The following is an 8420-nucleotide window of genomic DNA, read 5'->3' as shown; positions in this document are numbered from 1 at the left end:
TTTTGATTTTTTTTCACCAACGATTGAATTTGACCCAAGATTTAAATAGGTTTTGTGAAAAAAGAATCATTCCAGGTGCGATAGTTGCGCCAGGCCGTAGGGTGTCTCCCTGATGCGGAGCAGTTTTCCAAGATCTGGAAGTTTTCCCATACTCACCGGGAGGTTTTGATCACTTTTCTCATACATTATTTTTACCCGCCGACGCTCCTTCTGGGAGAACAATTATGTCAGTGAGTCAGTGAGTCAATGGGTTTGCAGCTATATATAATGGTGCCGATTCCTGCAAACACCAACTTAAATCTAAATTTATCTTATAAAACCTAATTTTATTTTAGTTTAGCAAAAAGTGCAATTCTGGCTTTCCGGTCGTCTAAATTTAAAATATTTTAACAGGATTTTTGACACGCTTAAATTTAATAGAACGCTACGAGGTCTATGGTCAACCAGCTGGTGCCGTTTTTTTCGTAAAGAATTGGTAAAGAAGAATGAATGGAAGTGAGTGAATGAAATCGTCATTCGAACAAAAAAAATACATGTTTTTCTTATAATTTCGTACGAAGGAATACAAAATCATAATTTATGTGTGTTTTGGCAGCAAATACAATAAATAAATGCAATAAAACATTTTTCTATGAATTTTAAAACATACATCTGGCATTATTCTAAACCATAAAAACACAACGTCAAGATCATACTTAAAAAAAAAACGTGTAGAGATTAAGTAGGTATCGTTAGGTTTTCAAATCAAAAATACTTAATAAAACACAAAAATGACTAAATAAAAGGACGTCGATGAAGAGGAAGACCAAGGCGGAACTAGTAAAAGTGGAAGTTGTGTTGTATCAGAACGACGGAACTCGCTGTGAATGCATATTAACAGTCCTCAACCAACAAGACTCCTATCTTCTTCTTTGTCGTTCCCACACTGCTGAGGATCGCGACCACAGGTTATGGTTTTCCACTTGGTACGGCTATATGCTGCGTGCACCGCCCTCTGTATGCTGCCGTCCACCGTCTTCTTCACGATGTCAGACCACCTCGTAGGCGCCCTTCCTCGCGCACGTTTGCTATCCATTTGCCCAACGATGATCTGCTTCTCCAGACTGTGCTTCGGAGACCGCATAATATGTCCGAAGAAGCTTAGGGCACGATTCCGGCATATTGAGGAGAGCCGCGTCGTGATCTTGAGCTCTTTTAATATGGACTCATTCGTACACGTAAATAGCCTTAAATTACCAAGTAGAGAAAGTCCACCATGAGGTGAGCACGAAGTTTTGAAGACAGGAGTGATTGTATTAGATTTCCTCCTGAGCAGTTGCACTACAAATTTAGTGATGAAGAGGTGAGTGATCGAAAAAATATGTCATAGAAGAACTTGTAGACATCATATTAATCTGAGTTACTTGTATTAATCAGATTTTTTACTAATTTTCAGGCAATACTTGACAGAAACCTTAAGTTGGATGACATAATTATAAAGAAAATCAATAAGAGGATGAACTCTTTTAATGTTTATAAAACAATAGTATGGAAGAATTTTGATGCATCTTGGAGCAATGGCAACATGTAAGCATATTCCTAGTTAAAAATATATATTTAAGTGAGTGTTGCTCGTTTTAAGTGGATTTCCTTTACGGCTGATTAGGCTCAGGCCTAGGACGGCCAGATATGAGGAACGGCTAATCCTGTTTTTTTCTCTAATGTGGTTTGTAAGATCAATGACCAACCTCATCAACCTGCTGCTGTGACTATTTGGGTGTCTCGGACTAAAGGCTTACTTATCTAATGAAATGACTATATAGGTACTTAAGTAATTAGTAAGGGAGTCAATACTCTCTCTTTGTGAATTTGCCTCTTATGTATGAAACCGTTTATCATGCCAGTCATAGTAACTAAACACATAACGGCCTCCGTGGTCCAGTAGTTGAACGTTGTGCTCACAATCCAGAGGTCCCGGGTTCGAATCTTGATGGAGAAAAATCACAGAAATCACTTTGTATTCCTTGTTTTGCTAGGACATTACAGGCTGAACACCTGATTGTCCAAATGTAAGATGATCAGTGCTTCAGAAGGCATGTTAAGCTGTTGGTCTTGGTTACTACTTACTAGTGTAAGTATGTAGTTGTTACATGAGTCATGTCAGGGGCCCTTGGCGGCTCAATAATAACCCAGACACCAGGGTTGATGAGGTTGGTAATCCATCTTATAACTCACATGATAGAAGAAGAATAGTAACTAAGGAAGGGATCTTCTTCAGTATTATAATGGGCTAGGTAACGGACTCCAATACGGGTTGGTGGAGGTGTTTTTACGGTGTTTTTCTTTTTTGGAGCAGCATGGTGGAGTATGCTCCATACCCCCTCTGGTTGATTGAGGGGAGGCCTGTGCCCAGCAGTGGGATGTATATAGGCTGTTTATGTATGTATGTAGGTAACTGTCTTAAAAAACTGACTGCATGTTGTCTTGATTTATTAAAGTTTAGAGAGATGGAAGTGTATACAGCATTTATAATATTTGTTTTCTCTTCAGATTTGGGAGTTGAGAGTGACAACGAGCAGATTACATAACAATGGGAGGATAACAAGGGCCTTAACTGAAAAAACTGGTGAATGTTCCCAAATAAACCTCACAGATGTAGAAGAAAGACAAAATAAATTTGTTTATTTATTTTATTTCTGTTCCCTACTAAACTAGTAATAAAACATACTTGTTACAAATACTTTTTGATTGTATTTTATTTATAACATCAAAAATTGCACAGAAAAAAGAAATATTTATATTTGTGATGGGTTGCTTATCTGTCACCACTCTGGTCATTATGACCATCACAAGAGGCTGCAGTTGGTCTTCTTGGTAGTGCACGGCTCAGTCCATCCTGGTATGGTGGTGTGACTATGTATGTATGTACAGCACCACAATGGTAGGTATGTATGTAAGTATTTTTTTATACTCCTGGGTTCTTCTTTCTTTATTCATCACCATCTAAAACAAGTATAATGCTTAGATAATTATTCTAATAAGAAACAAACATAAATAGCCTATTTATTATGTCCCACTGCTGGGCATGGGCATCCCTTCAATCAACCGGAGGGGGTATGAAGCATACTATATGCTGCTCGACTGCAGATTAGTGACGGTGTTTGGGCTAAATAGCCCGGGAATAGCTGCTTGACGTGCCTTCCGAAGCACAGAATCATCTGACTTCTTCAGACAATTGGATGATTCAAGCCTGCAATTTCCTATCCATACAAAGGACCTTGACAGCCTCAAAGTGATTTTGATGATGTCCCCATTGGGTATCAGACCCGGATCTCCTGATTGTGAGCTATGGTTAGAGAACCATTAGACTAAGGAGGCTGTTATATATATAACTCATAGGTAGACAGATTTGCATTCATATTTAATGTACTTACATACCTGAGAGAACATTAGGGATCCATGTCACAGACGTCTTTTTTGTTATAATTAAAACACATAATAACGGGTTCTTACCGCGTTTAAATGGGGATATGAGACTCCCGATATTTCGACACTGTTGCAAGTGCCTAGAGTCTTTTTTGTTATTGGTGGCTCATAATTACAATTCAGGATGCAGTGGCTATTAGGACTACTTGCAAATGTCAAAGTCAAAGATTTATCACCTGAAATAAAAAAGGATTATTTAGAATACATACATACATCAATTCATGCTTACATTTCCTAACGGGTTGGACAGAAACAAATATAATGATCAGAAGGATGTAAACAAAAAATGTGGGTTCCGTCACATTCCCAGTACATTTAGCATGCCATGATATTTGTGGAAACTGAGATAAAGCAGTAAAGAGCTTGTAAAAGAAGTTTTTTAGTCCACCTTTTGTTACTGCTAACTGGTGATTTTGTTTGGTTCACATCATAAAGTATTTTGAAATAATCTAAAGGAATAAACCAACAAGTAAGGTATCTACCCAGAGCGGGATCAAGTGTGTTAGTAATTTGACTTGGGCAATAAACTGTTTGGTTGCTGCCATGTTATTTATACCTGATAACATTTACCTTGCTTTGGAGGCCTTCCTTCAGTGTACTTCTGTAGTTCCATTCCATAGATAGGTACATTACTTTTGTAGTAATTTTAAGTCCTTCAGGTCAAAAGGATAAGAAGAAGCAGGCAGTGCAGCCTGCACTGCGCGCCTGGTAGGAGTCATTACAGTTTTGACACACACAGAGCTAGGTATGTGTTGATGTTACACGTTAATCGTTAATATCACTGGCACTGCATTGTTTCAAGCATCCACCACACGGTCCAGTTGAAAGTAGTGTTTAAGATTGACACAATTAGATTGTCCTCTTAGATAAATGTTTGGATTAACTTTGAAGATGATACTCATGCCAGAGACATCATCATACCAGCTAAGAGTCTTTTGTTTCGATGGGGCCTCCTCGCAGTCTTCTTTCTTTTACTGGTCTTGGGCGGTAAACGACGTAAAACAAATATTTCTCGTTGATCCTTCTATTCGTATATTTAGAAGGTTCTTTATCGCTATTTAAGTTGTTTTGAGAGCGGCAAGGTCTTCCTAATGATCTGCAGGTGAAATCAGTGGCCGGAATTCACAAAAAGCGCCGAAAAACTGATTCATGTACTTAATTTTAAGAAGTTTAATTTTATCCGGCAAGTTTAGAAAACCGTATAAAATTAATTTAGAATAAGAGTTTAACGTCAAATGAAATGTTTGCTAGAATAGCTTTTTGTAATTTAGAAACAGTAATTATATTTGAATAGTAATTTAGAAACGTCATTCCTAAATTTAAGATTAGGCGTCAACTAAAATGTGCCGCCAGAATGCAAATCCAGTTTTTGACATTTAAACCGTAATCTTAGCTAATTTAAATTTAAGTTTGCCTGCCGGAATCGGCACCAATATAAAATAATAAAATTATATGACTCTTTTAATCATTATAATTTTAGCTATATTAGGTGACATTCATTGCCACTATGAAGTTTATTAAACAACCGGATTCGTTGCAAATTGACACTTTTTGTTTAGACACGCGAAACAAAAATATCCGTCATGGTAAACTATTACCTAATACAATCAGGTGTATAGTGTGCGGACCTTCTAATTGCGGGAAAACAAATCTTGTTATTGGTCTTCTTTTGCATAAGGATGGGTTGCAATTTAAAAATGTTTACGTGTATTCAAAAACATTAGATCAACCAAAATACATATTTTTGGAAAAAGTCCTAGACATGGTGCCCAGTGTCTCATTTTCAAAATATAAGGATAGTGAAGAAGTTCTCAGCCCCCAGGATGCTAAACCAAATTCAATAATTATATTTGATGTCGCAGCGTGTGAAAATCAGAATAACATGCGAGATTATTTTGCGATGGGTAGGCATCGAAACATAGATTCGTTTTATTTAAATCAAACTTACAGTAAGGTTCCAAAACAACTAGTACGAGCCAATGCTAATTTGATTATTCTGTTTAAGCAAGATGAAATAAATATGAAACACGTTTATGATGAACACGTTAACACAGATATGTCCTGGAAAGAGTTCCGTGAAATGTGTTCTAAAATATGGAGTGAACCATATAGTTATTTGGTGATCAATAAAGATTGTCAGAAAAATGAAGGATGTTATAGAAATAAATTTGACAGTTTCGTATTTTTTTATTGATCATATCATTTTTCTGATATATAATGTGATGTTACTTGGTAAATCGGGTTATTTTGCCTAAAGATTTAGCAGAAGCACAAACTTATTTTCATAATGGAAGCTTGTTTAAAACGCCAAATAGTCAATGCAGCAGAAGCTGTTAAAAAAAAGGTTAAGAAATTGCGAAACATTAATAATAATATATCGTTTATTTCAGATTTAAAAATCCATACATTAAAAAAAAATATACCACAAACAATTAAAATAGTAAAAGTCAAATTCAAATTACAAAATAAACAATTAAAAATTAAAAATCAATAAATAAAAATCAATAAATAAAAACGAAGTGGTCCTATGCGGTATGGCGGCCTATCCACACCTTAAGAAAAGGCGAGTCCCACCGGTCCACCAACGCCCTCAGGATGCCGTTAGGGCTGTCGCGCGCCCTCGCTAGAAAGGAAGCGCATCGCTTTCTAATAATGGCTGCAAAGCCGTCAATATGCGCTACCGCGAACATTCCCGACGCACTACAACGCCGCGGCAGCCCCATCAGGACCCTGAACGCGTTGTTGTATTGGACGCGCAGGTCGCCGTATGCCCGTCGCGTACAGTCAGCCCACAGGCTGCACGTGTAGAAGCTCTGACAATACGCCTTGAAAAGCGTTACTTTTACTTGAGAACTACATCGTGCGAACCTGCGAGCCAACATATTACAACGTATAACACCATATTACAACATTGAAACCGAAAATGAAAAAGCTTTGAAATCTGTATTCAGACCTATAATAAATAATTTAGAAAAAATAGAAAATTAATTATTCAAATGTTCGGGCCCATCGATAACCCTGCAGCGCCATCTGTGATGTCATAAAATTACGTTGTAAACGTCAAAAATCACTAGATGTCGCTACAAGGCTCGTCTGGTCCGAAATGCTTCGTAACAGTGCTTGAAAATAAGTGCTGCATGCAGACAATACTACTTTGTGGGCCTGGAGATGTTTCCCCTCGTCCGCGAGGGTGACATCAACTAATGTTTGCGTGTTCAGCAGCGTTGTCCACATCGAGATGAAGTTCGGCTGGTGGTTATTCCACCTCAAACTATATTGCTGAGACATCTTCGACACAGTTTTAATGGTTTTCTTATTATATTTATACCGTGGAATTGCCAACCTGAGGATGTTGAGGGGCGAGTTGTGGGCCATGCCCTGCAGCGGGAAGTCGACGGGCCGGGAGTCAATATAGCTTACGGGCACGGGGTGCGGTGGGCAGATGAGCGCCATCTGCTGCTCCTGTTGCGGTACGTCATCCTTGACGAGGTCCCTCGGCGGCGGCGGCGTCGTGCGCTCTCGTTTGTTGCGGCTCTTGATGCTCGGCCGGTTGTTGGGGTAGCCCTTCTTTTTGTATTCGAGCCATAGAGTGTGGTTGTTGACGCCGAAAAGGCGCGCGGCCTTGCAAAAGCCTATGCCGCCGAAGCGCACGGCCTCGAGAGAGCGCTGGAAGTTTTCCTCGGACCGTGGGTTGGTGGCGCGGCGGCGCTTCTGCTGCTGCGGCGGCTGCTCGGGTGCGGCGGCAGCGTCCGCCACGCAGCTGGGTCCTGGCGAGGGGCCTGCCACGCCGCCCACTCCGCCCACGCCACCAACGCCGAGCGCCTGCCCGTACTCGCTCAGCCCCGCGTTCATGTACTGGCTCATGTTGTTCATATAAAAAAAACGAATAAACTGTAAAAAATAAATAAATAAATGTACATCGCCTCGCCCTGCAGACCGGTGCTACCCAAGCACGCATTCGAGTACCGCGGGTACGTATGATCCATCATACTCCACTGTCCTCCTTGAGCCATTCCTGTGTTACCCCCCATTCCCAATTGTTCCAAGTATTTTGTGCTTCGGATGTTTGTTGGGAACCGTCGACGGCCCTGTCGTCGTGATACTCCCGGCTGCGCCGCTGCGGCACCGAGCTCCACGTGATCGCGTCGCCGCGCACCACATTCACCGATGGGCCGGACTCCTCGCGGCCCTCTTCCTCCACCATCTGCCCCGAGCCTGCCGAACTCCTCCTTCGCCCCCGTTTCCGCCTCGGCAAAATGCTTGGCGAGGCAGCGTGTCGCTGCGAGATAACGGAGTCGGTAGGGAAGTCAGCGGACGTGCCCTGTGACCGCGTTAGCAGTGTCGAGTCCGGCATCTCCGTCAGACCCTTTATCTTTAGAGTTTTCGCTGTATCCAGCACCTGTGGGAGCTGTTCCTTTGTGACATTAACTTCGCCGTAATACATAAAATCGGCCATTGTTCGCAGATCTGCGAAAGTGACATCTTTCAGGATCACGATCGGATGCCGAGACGGGTTGTACATAAACAGTGCCTGAAAATAAGTGCTGCATGCAGACAATACTACTTTGTGGGCCTGTAGATGTTTCCCCTCGTCCGCGAGGGTGACATCAACTAATGTTTGCGTGTTCAGCAGCGTTGTGAACATCGAAATGAAGTTCGGCTGGTGGTTGTTCCACCTCAAAGTATATTGCCGAGACATCTTCGACGCAGTTTTAATGGTTTTCTTATTATTTTTATACCGTGGAATTGCCAACCTTATTTGTCTGGATACTTTTTCTAATTGTACACGAACTTTGTCTTTATGTCGCGGGAGTGACGGACGTCCGACGTAAGCCGAAGTCGGTAAGGATATTGTGCGATCTGCGCAATTTACAGGTGTCGCTGATAGAATATATACATGGTGTAACGGAACGGGGGTATCAACCCGAAGTGTGCCTTCTCTGTCACTATCTACA

The 8420-nt window shown here is 41.0% G+C and overlaps 1 long non-coding RNA gene and 1 pseudogene across 2 annotated transcripts; one reads left to right on the top strand and one right to left on the bottom strand.

The window, feature by feature from the left end:
• Positions 1-732: 732 nt before the first annotated feature.
• LOC126381694 (uncharacterized) lies at positions 733-2719 on the top strand. Of its 2 annotated transcripts, XR_007568924.1 has the most exons (3): positions 733-1342; positions 1436-1566; positions 2530-2719. It is a non-coding gene; the product is annotated as an uncharacterized LOC126381694 (long non-coding RNA). The 2 variants fall into 2 exon arrangements; XR_007568923.1 differs by having other exon boundaries at positions 733-1566.
• A 3177-nt stretch (positions 2720-5896) lies between these two features.
• On the bottom strand, positions 5897-8225 carry LOC126381699 (protein bric-a-brac 2-like; annotated as a pseudogene).
• Positions 8226-8420: the final 195 nt, after the last annotated feature.

Source organism: Pectinophora gossypiella, unplaced genomic scaffold, assembly GCF_024362695.1.
Source record: "Pectinophora gossypiella unplaced genomic scaffold, ilPecGoss1.1 Pgos_86, whole genome shotgun sequence".
Taxonomy (NCBI): domain Eukaryota; kingdom Metazoa; phylum Arthropoda; class Insecta; order Lepidoptera; family Gelechiidae; genus Pectinophora; species Pectinophora gossypiella.
Note: the sequence above shows the minus strand (reverse complement) of the source record. Positions and strands in the feature narration are given on the sequence as shown.